The sequence below is a fragment of the Meles meles genome, chromosome 18, assembly GCF_922984935.1.
Source record: "Meles meles chromosome 18, mMelMel3.1 paternal haplotype, whole genome shotgun sequence".
Classification (NCBI taxonomy): Eukaryota; Metazoa; Chordata; class Mammalia; order Carnivora; family Mustelidae; genus Meles; species Meles meles.
This window is the reverse complement of record NC_060083.1, coordinates 9,841,225-9,856,943: the sequence shown is the minus strand read 5'-3', so window position 1 is coordinate 9,856,943 and position 15,719 is coordinate 9,841,225.

The window sequence follows — 15,719 nt, the reverse complement described above, 5'->3', positions numbered from 1 at the left end:
GGAGTTAATTTTGTTTTCTTCTTTATGATGAGTGGTTTTCTGAGCATTTTCCAAAGTTGGTGAGAAAATGCTAGCGTCCCTATCTGGGCTCCAAAAACAAAAAAGAAAGGCGTCAGAATAAGTTTTGTTCATTTGCTCCTTCAAACAAAATATTTTTAGACGCCTCACCATGCTGGAAGCTGTGCTCAGGGCTGAGGATACGACTATGAATGATCCTGCCTCTCCCCTCCGAGCCCCCACAGTCAGATTAGGGGAAAGGTGAATTGCAGAGAGCCCCACACGAGGACGGGGACAGACACCGATGCATGGAGGAGCTGACTCATTCTGCTCGGGCCTGCTGGGAAGGCTTCACAGAAGAGGAGCCCTTTACGTGGGGTCTTGAAGGATGAGTAGGAGTTTGCCAGATGGTTGCGTGGGCAGGGGCATTCCAGGCAAAGGGAGAAGCTTGTGGAAAATCACAAAGGCACCAACCAGCTTTACATATTCTTTATTGTTTGGGGAGCTATGGAGAGCAGCTCTGTGGGGAACGAGAGAGGATAGGAGGGTGGCATAGGGCAGAGGCTCCCATCGTCATGGGAGTTGAAGGCCAGGCTAAGGAATTTAGATGTTTCTCCAGAGCCTGATGGTTCTCAAAAATTTCCACTGATGTAGCATTCACTAGTATTCCATAATATTTGATGCTGAACACAGAGGGTAAGGATTCACACCGGTCAGTGCGGGGGGGAGGGGCAGGAGAGTCTGGTGTTAGACAGCTTTCCTCGGTGTGAGAAATTTCTTTGAAACATCTTGTTTTACATTGAAAATTCATCTGGAAGTTTGCATCCTACTTCATTCTACTTCGTAACTTTTTTTAAAAATTTAGTTTATTTACATAATCTCTATATCCAACACGGGGCTCAAATTCACGATACGGAGGTCGCGAGTCTCATGTGCTTCCCGCGGAGCCAAGGGGGCGCCCCTCTACTTCATGATCTTTGATGCGCAGGAAAATAATGCTTTAAATAACTAAATAAATTATTTCCATTTTTCTGCCCAGGTCCCCACTGGCGGTGGGGGTTGGGGGGCTCCCCTGCGGGAAGTCATGCCCCATCCCCACCCACTGCCTATCTCACCCCTCTGGGAGCCCTCTCAGCCTGCGGGGACACCATCCGTCTTTGCCTTCTGTCCCTCATCCCCACGTAGCCCTGGAGGTGGGACCTTGCAGAACTGATCTCTGCACAAAACTGGCTGAGACAGAATTGAGCAGGAGATTGGCAGACAGAGCAAACCCAGGGCCCAGCACTCCAGCGACGGGCCGGGATCCTACGGAACCGTTCGGAGGGCCTGGACTGGTAGTGGCTACCCACAGGGAGAAAGCTCCAGAAGCAGATGCTGGGCCAGCTCAGGTCTTTAGGGAGATCAGAAGAGAGGGTCAAACTCTGTCCATAATTTGCTTTGGGGACCCGGGGGTGTGCAAGTGTGTCACTGTCTGTGAACTCTGAAATTGCTTTGGGACTTTTTCTTGGGAGCACCTGCACGAGGTCCTCAGTGGAGGGGGCCCTGAGCCAGGCCCGGCCATTCCTGGGGCCCACCTGCTAGGGGGTGGGAGGTGTACCCTCTGCAGAAGGTAGGCGGGAGGGAAGGGGAGAGGCAAGGAAAAATGGCTCTACTTGAGGTACCCAAAAATAGGAGGTTTTCCCGGGTTTGGCCCGGCTGACCTTGGACTTCTACGTGCCCAATTAAGGGGCCTCTTAGCCCTCACCCCAAAGTCTCCTCCTTCTTCAGCTCACCCAGAGACCAGGCTTTGGGAAGTCAGCAGAGACCTCCAGGGCCAGACCCTGGAAGAGTGGAAGGAAACAGGGCACAAAGGTCAGGATGTGTATTTCGGGGCCCGGGAAGCAGAGATGCTGAGATGCTCTGGGAGGGGGTGGGGACGAGGCTTCGGGGAAAAGGAACCCACTCAGGGCAGTGGGGCTCACTGCGTGCAGGGAACAAGTCTGCCTGGGTGACCGCATAGGAATGGAGATCTGAGCCAGGTCCCCTGAACAGTGTCGGGGGACTGGGACGGGGTGAGGAGTTTGCTGAGTCTGTGGCTGGGGGAACCTGGTGATGGGGGTCACAGGGCTAAGGCTAGAGCCCGGCTGGAGCCAGGACCTGGGCCGGGCTGCACCGGCCTGGGTGTCCGATCCCACTCCTTACTCCTCACTTACTCCCTCTACCAAGTTTGCCTCCTGGGCCTCTTCCAGGCCCCCTGCCACCGCCCCCACCTCCCGAGACCCCTCTCCAAGGTCTTCAGTCTGTGGCTGCTGGAACTCTCTGGACAGCCCAGTTTCCAAGGACGAGGATCAGGATGGCGGGAGCCCCCAGCGAAAGGCTCTGGGTCTGGGCCGTGTGCCTTAAATACCCCAACGTGTCTGATCTGGCATCTTCTGGGGACTTTGGCTAACATCTGTGTTAGAATTCTGAATTACAGGCTGTGGGCACCAACTGTGACTTACTGAGGGACAGAAATGATGGATTTCGGATTACTAGGCAGTGTCAGAATTACCCAGAGGGCTGCAGAACTGGGTTTGGCAGAACATGGGCCTGCCACTCTTGTCCCCAGCAGACGCTAGACGTCCCTTCCGGCTTGCTGCCACCACTGCGCCTGGAAACGGCTGCTTCCACCCCCCATGATCTCCAGATTCAAGGCCAGGGTCCGTGGTCCTGACCACCGGAACCCCGGGCACAGGCTCTCATCCTGGCTGGGAGGGGACACCGGGGAGAGCACCTGGGCTTTCAGCGTCCACAGATAGCTGGATTCTTCCTCCCGTCAAAAGGAACAAAGGACATGTCGATCATATCTCAACAAAACACAGAACAAGTGTAGGTTCACCTCCATTCAGTTTCCTCCCATTGTTCCGGACACACGCAGCCACCGCTGCATGTCCCCCCATCCAGTGTCTTCTCCAGCTCCCTGTGGGCCTCCTGTCTTGATTTGAGAAGGGGGAGTTGCACCAGAAAGGGCAGGGGTGAGGCCTGTCATTTCTCCTCTGCAGTAACCCAACCTCTTGGCTACCCCTGCATTTGTCAGCCTTCCCAGGCCCAGTCTGGGACCTCACCTCGGACTCAGAGGACTCAGCCTCTTAGGGGACTCAGCTGACAACACCCGGACCTGCCCTTGGCCTGTCGGGACCCCAGAATCTGCTTCCCAGCTGAGCACTGTCAAGAGGGACCAAAGCCAAGGTGGGAGGAGACACGGAGTCAAAGAACAGGTTTTCCCGCCCTGGGGGGGATGTAACTTAGACTTCCCGGATTGTGTCCTGCATCAGGCAGAGTCTGGAAGGCCAAGAGGGGCGAGGGGACCTGCTTTCTTTCCCCCTGGAAGAGCGCCTTGTGTGCACACACTGGGAGGAGTGGTTGGGCAAGTCCCAAGACTGCTGGAAGGGTGTGCAGCTCCCAGGGTTCCAGAAGCCACACGACCTCTAAGTGTCTGTGCACAGGGTGGGAAAGACCTCCAAAAGGGCTCAGACCGTCGGCGCCAATCTCTGCCCCTCCCACACTCCACTGTCCTCGCCTCTGCAAAGCCTTCTCCAACATCTCCCTCCTCCCAAAGCATTTTCAGCCCGGAGCAGTCAGTCTCTCTCCCTAAGGGTCCCTTCCCTCTATCCTATCAGGCAACCAGCTTTACCCAATTTTCTTCCCTGAGCCTCAAGTCTGGTCTTATCTCTCTTGATTTACAACCAGAACCTCTCCAGGTGGGGTGGATCCTAGCTTAAAGCACATTTGTGAGTCTAACAGCTCCTGTCTATTTGAAGGTGGTGGCAGCTGGCCCAGAGGGAGGTCATACCTGAATGGGCCAACAGTGAAGGGGGATCTGGCTGGCCGGCTGCCTAGCAGAGGCACCCTGATTTATGGGTTATATCCCTACCTGCTCCTGGACCCAGAGATCTGGGAGGCGGAAAGCTGGTGCTGAGAGCTGAGGGGCACATGTTCTGGGGGACAGTGGCCAGCGACTGCTGAGAGCACTGAGCAGCAGTGTGGGGTAATATTGGGACCCAAGCTCCATGGTACGTAAAGTCTGGCTGTTCGTGGGTGGCTCGTGGCTTCTGGCTTTATTTTCATGTTGTCCTTGAGGAGAGCTGATTCATCCCTAGAGTATACAGGGCTTAGGGCTAGAAGCTTTCCAAGTGCTTACAGATAGCTTACAGGCCTAAGAAAAGTTTATTGAGTCTAAAATACAAAAAGAATGGGCTCCTGGAGGGCTCGGTTGGTTAAGCGTCTGCCTTGGGCTCAGGTCATGATCCCGGGGTCCCAAGATGGAGCCGGGAGTCGGGCTCCCTGCTCAGCGGGGAGTCTGCTTCTCCCTCTTCCTCTGCTCTCTCTCTCTCTCTCACTCAAAGAAAGAAAGAAAAACATTTAAAAATAAATAAAACACAAAAAGAAAACTGTAAACACCTAAACTGATAAACGTTTAAATAAATGTGTGCAAAACATCACATTAGTCAATCACCTTCTTTGTTAAATTTCATATTCCTAAAATTTCACGACACTGGAAAACAATTTGTGGGTAGGTTTTATTCACGTTCTAGAATTTCCTAGATATTCATCGGTTCAATCAGTTCCTTGTAGGCAATTCTTTTTTTTTTTTTAAAGATTTTATTTATTTATTTGACAGAGATCACAAGTAGGCAGAGAGGCAGGCAGAGAAAGAGGGGGAAGCAGGCTCCCTGCCAAGCAGAGAGCCTGATGTGGGGCTCGATCCCAGGACCCCGAGATCATGACCTGAGCCAAAGGCAGAGGCTTAACCCACTGAGCCACCCAGGCGCCTCCTTGTAGGCAATTCTAAAAAAAGAAAATCCTTTCAAAAATCTTAACAGCAAACATATTTTGTAGGGAACGTAAGTGTATGTTAGTACACAGGACACTGACAGGGACCAGGGACCCGTAACCAGACTGCCCAGGTTAAAATTCTGGCTTTGCCACCTTCCAGCTGTATGACCTAGAAGAAACTATTTCACCCACCTGTGCAATAGTTCCCTCCTCCCTAAAACAGGTGGTGATAAGACAGCACCTACTTCGGAGACAAAAGGGTGCCAGTGACGCTGATGGTGACGGTCAGGGCAGCTCCTGGTTGTTACCAGCACAACTTCGTGGGACTGTTGTGGAAATTCAGTGGGTTAATAGCTGTAAAGCATCTGGAACAATTCCAAGTAAGGTGGAAGCTCTATTTAAATTAAGGAAGCTCTATTTAAATTGTTTGTTTAAAAAAGCAAACGAATGTGGGAGAGCTGTGGATTTCTCCGTGTTTGCTTATGTCTTTAAGAAAGTTCCGTCCCAGGGGCGCCTGGGTGGCTCAGTGGGTTGAGTGTCTGACTCTTGATTTCAACTCAGGTCGTGATCTCGGGGTCGTGGGATTAAGCCCCCCATCAGACTTCACAATGAGCAGTCTGCTTGGGACTCTCTCTCTGTTCCCCAAATAAATTTATTATAAATAATCTTTAAAATATGAATAAGAAAAATGAAACTTAAAATTACTAGAAAGATTTCCAGCAGAGAGCGCCCACAGCAGGAGTGAGAATCCCCCACTCTAGGCACAACAGTGAGGCTGAGACCCGAGCTGGTCCCCTGCAGGGGCTGCGGGGGCTGGTCGGGCTGTGTGTGTGGGCCGTGTGTCACCAAGCTGGTGTGGATTTGGCCATGGTGGGTGGCTTCCCCTCAGAGGAGTAGAAGAGATGGGTTGAGTCCTCTCAGATCCCAAACAGATCAGGAGTTTGATTCATTGCCTACCTTACCATAATTCTACAAAATGCACCTTTTGGATGTGAATGTGTTGAAATAAGCTCCCAAGGGGCCAGGCAGGGAAACGGGGTGACTCTCAAGCAGGAAGACCCAGACGGCACGTAACCCAATCCTTCTTTGGCTTCACCGGATGTGATGGAACAGACCTTACCTCAAAGAAAACAGACATCCTGAGAATCCAGGAAAAGTCCTGAAGAGCAGTGGCGGAATGAGGACAGGGAAGGCAGGAGGGGGTTCATCCCAGTCCCTGCGGTTACGAAATAGAGACCTGCTGGGCTGTGCCGGGTGGTCACTGAGGGACGCTGGGACCGGTCCCCTGTGCCCTGCAGGCAGGAACCCTCCCACTCCCCGCTGCGCCCCAGACGGCTCCGCAGGGCCCAGGGAAGCTGCGGCAGAGCAGAGCCCGACAGACTTGCTGCCCACGGAGGACAACCAGACGCGGCCTAGCTTCGCACACACCCGGTCCTGACCGCCTTTCGGGGCGGCGCGTCTCCCCTCCCGGCTGTGCGGTCAGGGCGTGAAGCCAGAGGATCCCGAATGGACTCCCGACCCGGGTCACTGCAGGCAGCCGCGACCGCGCCCTGGAGAGCAGGTGGCGTCCGGCCCCGATTCTCGGGCGCAGCCTGTAGAAGGCGGCGGAGTCAGACCTGCGCCCGCGGACCCGGCTTCCCGGACGGTCTCGCTCTCGCCCCGCAGCCGCTCCATCCCGCCACAACGCCCAACCCCGCCGCCCCGCGCCGAAACCGAGCGGCACGCGGAGGAGCCGCGGCGAGAGCGGCCGGGTCGGGCCCCTCGGCCACCCGCAATCCCCGTAACTGGGGCGCCGCCAGTCGTCCCCCGGGCCCGCGGCTCGCGCGCTTCCTCCGGACCCCGCCCTCCTCCCTCGACCCGAGGCGCTAACACCGACGCCGGTGTCCGCCCCCGCCCCGGGGGTCGCAGCGGCTAACTATACTCCTCACTGCTGGCTGTGCCTGCATCGCGGGGCCGCCGCCGCCGCCGCAGACCCCGCGGCCAGCACGGACACAACGCGGGGCGACGTCCGCAGCTCCCGCCCGGCTCCCACTCCCTCTTCCCACCCGCGAAGACAAACTTTCACACAAGCCCCCGCCCAGTGCCTGATCCTCGCGTACCATTGGCCAGAACGGAATCCCGTGTCTACCCCTGAGCCAATCACCGGCAAAAGAGAGTGGGCGTGTCCTGCTAGGTTTAAACCAATCCTAACGGCGCTAGCCGGGGAGGGGGCGGGGCTGCCCTGGACCTGCGTCGCCTAGAGCGCGGGAAGAGGCCGCGGGGCATGCCGGGCTGACGGGCTGGGCAAGTGAGCGCGCCACGTGGAGGGCGGCGAGGCCCGCATGCGCCAGCACCGCTTTCCGGCCTGTCTCCGCTTCAGCCGCTTCCCAGCCGTGGGTGGGCTGTCGGTCTCTAGGGCGGCCGAGGAGCGACAGATCCCCAGAAGCGGACCACTGTGTGCCGGAGGCGGCAGCCTCCAGTCTGGGGCCGACGGGGCAGCGGGGCCTGGACGCCAGCGGGGCCGGCTCCCTCCGCAGCCGGGACGGGACGCCCCCACCCTGGCCTCTTCCTGGCCCCCGTGCTTCGCGGGCGGTCCTTGCCGGGCTGCCTGGGTGGCCCCTGGCGTTCTCCCCTGTGTGTCTGCGTCTGCCCTCCCCCGGGGACCGCGGCCATCCTGGATCAAGCTATCGCGACCCCATCGTACTAACCGCATCCGCAGCCGTCCTGTTCCCAAATAAGGCCGCAGTCACGGGTGCGGGGAGCTGGGACTTCAACACCTTCTGGGAGGACACAGTTCAGCCATGAACAGGTGTGCGGGGCACCCTTGTGCCAGCATGGCCTTTCTGTATCACCCAATCCACAGGTTTTCTGCAGCTTTTAACCAGACAGTCCTTCTAAGGTAGGGTTGCCACGGGGGTTCCAACGAGTCCAAAGAAACAAGGGCCACACCCTGTTCCGCAGTCTCATCCCCTCCTCACCTAAGCCTCCTTGTTTCCAGAAACAACTTAGAAAAGCCAGCAGGATCACCAGCGAGCAGTTTTATCTTTTTCAAACCCAAGTCCTTTATCAGAAGAGGGTCTCGGGTAACTCCGAATGCAGAGGGTTTGTTTGCAAAATCAGAGAGCCAGCACCGGCCAGCTCTTAAAATTAAGAAAGTCTTCTCTCTCTTTCTTTTTTAAAAGATTTTATTTATTTATGTGTTACTGTATTTATTTATTTATTTAAGAGAGAGAGAAAGAGCACAAGCAGGGGGAGGTGCAGAGGCAGAGGGAGAAGCAGGCTCCCCACTGAGTAGGGAGCCCAGGGTGGGACTCTATCCCAGCACCCTGAGATCACAGCCTGAGCCAAAATCAGACCTCAGCCAACTGAGCCACCCAGGCACCTAGAGCAGTCTTCTTTTGAAATATATTCTTGCCATTCAGAAGAAAATTCAGGGTGCTGGTTGTTATCGTTTTGCTTTGTGAAAACGTAGCTTTAACATAACACTTTTTATTCAGTCTTTGAGCTTTCTGAGGCATCAGCTGTCCCAGATTAGTTGAGCTGCTTCTAGTCCCTTCCCCGCCTTCTGGACATTAATATTCCTAATATCCAGACCCTGTCACAAATCACACGTGCTCACCTAACCAAGCCTCCCCCCAGGATTCCGACTTTTCTGAGCTGGGGCAGCCCGCTTTTTGTGGCCCCCCCATGACACTGCCTCCCGAGACCAGGTTGTACTTGATTTTGTCTTTGTTGGGGTGTGTGTGTGTGTGAATAAAATTTAGAAAACACAAATTACACAGTTAGAAAATCCAAGATATTAATTGAAACTTTTGCAAGCAGGCGATACCATTTGGAGCAGTCAACAAGGCCTCTCGGTCCCCAACATCAAGCCCCGCTTACCTACTGTCCTGCCCAGCCCCCAGGCAGCAGTGACCGCTCCCCACGGTCTCTCCCTCCTGAGTTGGGCAGATATGCGCGTAAACCAAGACAAAAAATTCAGCTGGATTTCTGAATGGATTTGCAAAGCTCATGACCGAAACCACATTGGGGAGGGCAAGGTGACTAAATGTGCAAGAAGCAGGCTGTGGAGGAGAGAAAACCTGTTTCGATTTCCAGCACTTTGATTTTCGGGATGAGCAGACCACAACGGCAGGGACACGGGCCGCAGGGCTGACTGCTCACCTGAGTCCGGAGAGAACGTCGGGACAGAGCCAGCCCCCCTGGGCTTGGAGAGACGCCGTGCCACCCGGGGACGGGGGACCTGCAAAGGAAGCGGGGAGTCATTTCTGTGGGTCCTGTCCCAGGGATCGGAGCTTGGACCGTTGATGGGGTCGAATTTCTGGGGACAGGAAGACTGAACGTGCATTGGGTTGGCGGTTGAGCAGATCAGAGAGAGTCTGTGCTTCTCAGATGAAGGGCTGGCAAAGGACCTCAGAGGGAAACCCCCCCTACAGAGGGCCCCCCAAGTAGATGTGGCAGCCAGTGTGTGCGGGCAAAGGGAGCTGAGGACAAACCCTGAGTCTCCCATCAGGACAGTTATCTAAAGATTTCTGCGTCCTTAAAGGAATGTGTGGGAGGCTAAGAGTGACCAGCAGACCCAGGGGCCATGGGCTTTGGGGTTGGGAGAAAGCAGGGTAAAGGGTGTGGACCAGCAGCCCAGGAACCTCGCCATATCCCAGGGTGGGGTGTGGGCACCTCGGCAGACCCCAGTGAGGACACTGTGAAGCCCCACTCGGACAAGATAGGGCTCCTGGACCCACAGGGGGAGAAGAGGGAAGGGAGAGAACCCAGAGTTCACCAAGCCAGAAAAGGAGGGAAGGCCACACGTGACCGGGGTGTGAGTACGGCCAAGCGACCGTCCCAGGTCAGAGCCACAGCTGCTTGGAAAGAAAGCAGTCAAATCCCCTTACAGGGTTGGATCACCTCGTCTGCTTTTTGAGGTGCCCTGTCCTGGGTCCTGCAGTCTGTGGAGGCGGGAGGGGGGCAGGCGGGTGTGGGGGCAGGTGGGGCCGCCCCCCTCCCCCCACCTCCACCAGAGCCCCACTGCCCTGATTGGAGGAGATGAGGCAAGTGGCTGACACTTGGCACCACCATCCGGGGCACGCTTCCTCTCCTTGTCCCCTTTCCCCAGCTCCCTGATTCCTCCTTTTGGGTCCCCCGGGGAGAAGGAGCAGGACTGGAGGTGGCCAGAGGGCTGTCTGCTCTTCCCCTCCTGCCTTTCCTGACCCTGAAGTCCCCGGACTGTGATGGCTCCAGATAAGTTTGCTCAGGTCCAAGGGAGCCGTTCCCCTTCCTCTCGCCAGGGCAAGCGCTTATTACAGGGCTCGTTCGTGGCCGTGGCGCCAGGCCCAGGGCTCTGCCTGGCACAGTCACCTCCCAGCCACTGCACAAGATCCACGAGCCCTCACGGACACCCCAACAGACTAACATGAATGGCAGGAAGACCCCCGATCACAGCCAGTGACCTACGGGCTGGCTGTGCTGAGGGTTTGTAAAAAAAAAAGGAAGAATGAATATCATGAGGCTTTCCCAGCCTGGACACCTGATGCCCCAGAGGGACCAAGATGGGGCGGGTGGGAGGGGCCAACCCTCCAGGAGCCGAGGCCCCTGCCCCTGCTTGGGCTCCTTGGCGACAGGCTCACTGGCAAGTGCTGTCAATTCTTTGAGTTGAGAAATGAGCTCTGGTAACAGCCTGGAAGCCCCCATCCTGCAAGACCTTGGCTGCAATGCTGTGTGACCTCTGGAGAGTTGGTTAGCCTCTCTGAGCCTTGGCGTCCTCTTCTCAGAAAGGGGAATGATCATCCTTGAACGCACACATCTCTCTTGTCTCTGGCCAGATCTCCTCCTGCCTCTCCTCCTTCCTCCCCCTTCCAAACCCACTCATCTTTCGGGGAGCCTGGTTGGCTCCATTGTTGAGCCCCTGACCCTTGATTTCTGCTCACGTCACGCTCTCAGGGTCCTGAGATCGATCCCTCTGTAGGGCTCTGCCCTCATCATGGAATCTGCTTAAGACTCTCTCTCCCTCGACTATGGACCCTGAAAAACAACCTGAGGGTTTTGAAGGGTCAGGGGTGGGAGGTTGGGGGAACAGGTGGTGGGTAATGGGGAGGGCACGTTTTGCATGGAGCACTGGGTGTTGTGCAAAAACAATGAATACTGTTATGCTGAAAAAATAAATAAAATGGGAAAAAAAAAGACTCTCCCTCTCCGTCTGCCCCTCCCCGCTAAAATAAAGAAATAAACCTTAAAAAATAATAAAATCTGCTGAGATTTCAGATATCACTTAAACATCGATTCCTCGACGTAGGCTGCTTCTTCCTCCACTCCTCCCCCTGCTCATGCTCTCGCTCTCTCTTTCTCTCAAACAAATAAATAAAATCGTCAAAAAAACAAAAGAATAACCTAGTTATTTTTAAGATCAAGGAAACTCAGCTGTACAAACGGACCAACTCCTAGATCTTCTGCATTTTTGTTTTGTTTGTTTTAAATTAGTAACATTCGTGCAGGACAGCAGGGCTGAAAGACAGAGAAGGACACCATGGAGCTTTTCCCTTCCTTTTCTTGCCTACCCCTCAGTCTCCCCTGGAAGCCGAAGCGTCATCCTTTCATGTGTGCTCCTGGGAGACCCTATGCATTCGCAAATGTATTTATTTATTTTTTTTTTTTACTCGAAGAGTAGCATGCTTCATACACCGCTCCCTACCTGGATTTCCCCATTTCACAACTAACCTTGGAAATCTTCCCTTGTTGAGCAGTTTCCTTTCTCACGGGCATGACATTCCACTCGGCAGCTCTGCCGTCCCCAGGTGGACGTTTAGGTTGTCGACTGGCTTGGGAAGGACACACCGTGTATCTGTGGGAGACATGTGTGGTGGAATTGTTTGCTGTTTCACGTTAACTGCTTTTGTCAAACTGTTTTCTAGAGGAGTTGTACCAACACTCCCAGCAGCTCTGTGGGCCGGTGCCTGGCTCCCCCAAACCCCCATGGATATGGTGAGTTTAAAAAGCCTTTTGGTCTCGGGGCGCCTGGGCGGCTCAGTGGGTTAAGCGTCTGCCTTCGGCTCAGGTCGTGATCTTGGGGTCCAAGGATCGAGCCCCGGGTCCCGATCCCCACTTCGCTGGGAGTCTGCTTTTCCCTCTCCCTCCTGCGCATGTGCTCGCTCTCTCAAATAAGTAATCTTAAAAAAAAATGCTTTTTGGTCTGTGACAGCTTGATAGATTAAATATTGTTTTATGGTCATTTTAATTTGTATTTTCCCTATTATAAGTGAGGGTGAGGATCTTTCTATGTGTTTAAGAGCCATTTGCACTTTATTTAAAGACTGTATTTATTTATTTGACAGAGAGAAACACAGTGAGAGAGAGAACACAAGCAGGGGGAGTGGGGGAGGGAGAAGCAGGCTCCCCGTGGAGCAGGGACAGGGACACGGGGCTTGATCCCGAAACCCTGGGATCATGACCTGAGCCGAAGGCAGAGTTAACTGACTGAGCACCCCAGGCACCCCCAGCATTATACTTTTAAAAGGCTCCTCACTCTGAGATTATGGGAGAATTATCCCCGGTTTTCTTTTAATGCTGCTATTATTTCCATTTTTACACTGACCTCTCGAGTCACCTGGAACTCGTTTATGTTAAGGACCAAAAGAAAGATCTGATTCTCATTTCCACGTGCCCATCCACTTGCTAACACGTTACTTGTTACTCCTCCGCGGAGTAAACCACACTTTTGTCACGTACTGAGCCCCTGTATGTATCTGGGCTCTCCGTTCAGCTCTTTTGAACTGTCTGTTCATGTACCAGCTCTGCACTATTTTAACTATTGTTATTTTTTAACTATTTTAACTATTTTTACTATTTTAACTATTGTGGATAATCTACCCACATTACTTTCTTTTTCTAGAACTTGCCTCGTTCTAGATATCCTCGCTTCTAAGGCACCTTCATACGATCCGTAGAATCGGCTTATCCACTGCTGTGTAGATCCTCCTTTGACTGTCTGTCTGCGATCGTCTCTGATCTGGTCTGTGTCGCTTTCCTGTCCCCATGGACAATCTTAGCAGATTGACCTGCTGGTGGTTTGCCCTCCGTCTCCTCTGGCTTTTAAATTTTGTTGTCCTCGAGGTGCGAATAACTCTCCTTATAATTCTCCAGTATCTGGGTACGACTTGCTCATTAGGTAGGTGCTACATGGTAGGGAACAATCAAGAAACAGCTTTCTTTGTCTCCCTCCCTTACAACAGTCCAAACACACACCTGCTTCAGTCTCTCTTCCCCGCACAGCTGGAGAGTGTCTTGGGTGTGCTTAGAACTAAGTGGTCATTTAAGTTTTGCACAGGGTCACCTCTTCAGCTGTGACATGCCCAGGCCAGCTGGAACCCAAACCTCGACTCCTAAGCATTGGGACCGTTCCCTGCCCCACGTTCCGCTTGCTGGGGGCAGGGCAGGGGGGCTGCGCTGGGTGACACGGCTGTTCTGTCCCTGTTCTTCCTCCTCTTTGTCTCCCTGTCCCATTGCTGTGTTTCTCTTTGCTCCTCCAGGGCTGAAGCGAAGGAGGGAGAGAAATAAAGGGGAGGGGCCCGCGGTCCTACGTGACTGGGGACTGGCGCTGTTGTGGGGCCCGGGTGATCTTCAAGGCGGGCTTCCAAACACTGGCTCTTCCGTGGGGTCCACTGCTGGTGGAGACCCCATGGTGCGCGCCCGCACTAGCCGCCCTCAGGAGGAGGAGGCGGCCCTCCCTGGGACCGTCACCCCCAGCTCTGCCCACTCCTCCCCTGCAGGGTCATCCCTACATGTCTCAAGCCTGAGCAGGAGCATGTAAACCTGCATGGGCCCTTAAGCATTGTAGACACCGCTCCCATGGCTGATGCCGCTACCAGGGCGAAAGCTCACTCCTTCCATGAAGCCCTCCAGGCTCGCAGGTTCTCTGATGTCCCTGCCCCCAGGGGCAGCTTAACCCCACGATACCCAGGGCAGCTCTAGTCCCACATCTCTGCTTCCAAATAGTTCCTGCCAAGAAAGGCGTGTTAGCTCTCAATATTTCCCAGGACGCATCCAGAGTGTTCTCTTAAGGTCTCCCGGGCGCCACTCAGAGGGCACCTCAAGGTGGGCCCTGGAGTCCCTGGGGTTCAGCTGCCACTAAACCCGGGGCTAGGAAACGCCCAAGGGGAAAAAGCCAAGCCTGAAAGGTTAATACAGCAGGATTGCACTTACGTAACCTTGGCAAGGTGACAAGATTCTCCTTCGGAGAACGGACAGTGGCCCCCCGGGGTGGAGTCCTGGGGGAGTAGGACTCAGTTGCTCTGATCGAGCTGCGTCCTGAATCCCGTCATACCTACTTAATCTACACAGGTGTTAACATTTCTAGAACTCTCCAGGGGCACCTGGGTGGCTCAGTGAGTTAAAGCCTCCGCCTTCGGCTCAGGTCATGATCTCAGGGTCCTGGGATCGAGACTCACATCGGGCTGTCTGCTCAGCGGGGAGCCTGCTTCATCCTCTCTGCCTGCCTCTCTGCCTACTTGTGATCTGTCTCTGTCAAATAAATAAATAAAATCTTTTAAAAAATCATTTCTAGAACTCGCCACCAAAGACAAACAAATCAAATAATGCATTTAAAACTGGAGAAACCGGGGCTCCTGGGGGGCTCAGTCGATTGAGCACCTGCCTTCGACTCGGGTCCTGATCCCCAGGGTCCTGGATCGGGCTCCCTGCTCAGCCTGCTTCTCCCTCTCCCGCTGCTGCTCCCCTCGCTTGTGCTCTCTCTCTCTCTAATAATAAAATACTAAAAAAATAAAAACAAAACTGGTGAAAACCCCTCGAAAGTCCTGTGGTTTGGTTAATAGTTTTGTACCCGTGTCAATGTTCTGGTTTTGAGAATTCTACTACGGTCCCATAGGATGTTGTCATCGGGGGAGGGGAGGAGGTACAAGGGAACTCTTTTTACTATTTTTGCAACTTTTCCTTTTTTCTTTTAAGGTTTTATTTATTTGACAGAGAGAGAGAGATGGAACGCACAAGAAGGGGAAGCAGCAGACAGAGGGAGAAGCAAGCTTTGGGGCTCAACCCCAGGACCCTGAGATCATGACCTGAGCTGAAGGCAGAGGCTTAACCCACTGAGCCACTCAGGGGCCCTATTTTTGCAACTTCCATGTGAATCTAAAATTATTTCAAAATTAAAACTTTGATTAAAAAAAGAGAGAGAGAACCCTACTGGGGTTTGACTTGGAATGGCATTAAAATTACTGGGAGAACCGACGTTTTGATGAAACTGAGTCTTCCCACCCCAATGGCAGGTGTGACTGTCCATGCATTTGGGTCTTGCTTTCTGTCCTTCCGTCAGTGTCAAGGTTTTCTTCAAAGACGTCCAATGCCTATATTTCAGTTTTTGAAACTATTGCGGGTAAAATAGATTCCTGTTTTTATGTTAATAGGTTCGTGTCATGGGACTGGTTTTTTCTGTACATTTGTTTCTCTTTATTTCTTCTTGAAGACCATCACCCCAACGTGGTCCCTCCAGTCCAACAACCAGAGCTTCCTTCCACCTCCCTGTTATCCATGCTCATTTCCTCCTGTCCCTTTGCATTCTGCTCTCCCCCGAAGTCCATACTCCCTACCTCGGCCATACTTTATGTTTATGGTATTTATTTCTGTTTTTAAAGATTTTATTTGTTTATTTGACAGACAGAAATCACAAGCAGGCAGAGAGACAGGTAGTGACAGAGAGAAGCAGGCTCCTCGCTGAGCAGAGAGCCCGATGCAGGGCTTGATCCCAGGACCCTGAGATCATGACCTGAGCCGAAGGCAAAGGCTTTAACCCACTGAGCCACCCAGGAGCCCCTGAAGTAAGACTTCTTTCAAATGTACCTTCTGCCTCTAGTTTTCCATCAGTTCCACGGTGGGTTTGGCCTCGAGCACCTGCTAGTCCTAGTGGTTGGTTACACGGTAATTGCGAAACAACACACCCTACCAGC